The sequence below is a fragment of the Marmota marmota genome, unplaced genomic scaffold (genome assembly GCF_001458135.2).
Source record: "Marmota marmota marmota unplaced genomic scaffold, marMar, whole genome shotgun sequence".
Lineage (NCBI taxonomy): Eukaryota > Metazoa > Chordata > Mammalia > Rodentia > Sciuridae > Marmota > Marmota marmota.
This window is the reverse complement of record NW_025999932.1, coordinates 29430306-29431606: the sequence shown is the minus strand read 5'-3', so window position 1 is coordinate 29431606 and position 1301 is coordinate 29430306.

Genomic DNA, 1301 nt, shown 5'->3' with positions numbered 1-1301 from the left:
GAGAGAGAGAGAGAGAGAGAGAGAGAGAGAGAGAGAGAGAGAGATTTGATTCTGGGCGATGATTCTTCTCTGGAATCCAAATTTCCTCCTCACACTCTTTTTACACTTTATGAACACTTTTCATGAAACTTTGCTTTGGTGAAGTTGAATCCTTGGTGAGTCCATTCTTGGCTTCCCCTGTGCTACTGTAAGTTCATCTTACTTTCTGACATCTGCACTGTGAATACATCCTTCCACTCCACCAGATACCCTCTATTAGCCATTAATCTCCTTTGTGTTCCACCTCTCCTCTCATTGACATCTTCCCCCCACCAATATTTTCAATGTAGAAACATATACTCAAGTTACCTCCCAGGTGAAAGCCAAAATACCTAAAGCAAATGACCATTATTAAATGAAATCCAATTGCCTTCTCTCTGCATCTCTTTGAAGAACAACTTCATCCTCATTGTCTGTCTCTTATTTCATTTTTACCTTATAATCTGATTGACAATCTCACATAGCTCTGAGAAGGCTCTGACACTGGCCTCTGATTAATATCTAAGGACAATTTATTGAAGCCAAAAGATCCAGCCTTGTTCATATCTCATTTGAGCTCTCTGGCATTTGGTTCTAGTGGCCTTTCTCTCTCCATCTTTAAACTTATTCTTTTGTTTCTTTGACATTAGGTGTTTTTTTTTTTTTTCATTCTCTGTGGCCACTTCTTACCACTTTATACATTTACTATTGTTGGCCAAACTTTGATGTTACTCAGGGTTATGTCCTTAACCAGATTTCTCCACATTTTAAAGTGTTTTCCATCTAAGCCTGACTCTCATCTCTGACTGGACCATCTAATCATGCATTATCTATAGACATCAAGTCTCCTATTTCCCTTAATACACACAAAACATAGTTCATTCTGTTTTCCTCCAAACTTGCTTTCACCTCCACCAGTTACTTGAGGAAGAAACTTAGCCATAACTTGGACAGTTTCCTCTTCTACACTTAACCTTGATTTCCATCATGCTTCTACCTATCACTAAGTGTTACCTTCTGCCTTGGGTCAAACTCTTTCTAGTGAACCATTATCATCTTTACTAATACTTCCTTAGTTTTACTTTTAGGCCCAGATTCCTTCTCCTCTCTATATAATAACTACTTCCTGAGAACTGATTTCTGTCTCCTCTCTTGCTCCTCTTGCTGACATGCTGCTAACTGATGCCAGTGTGGGTTTTTAAATCACAAACCTAATTATATCACTCCTTTATTTGAAATCCATCAAGGTTGTCAAGAACTTTTATGGTTTGTTAACTTAATAC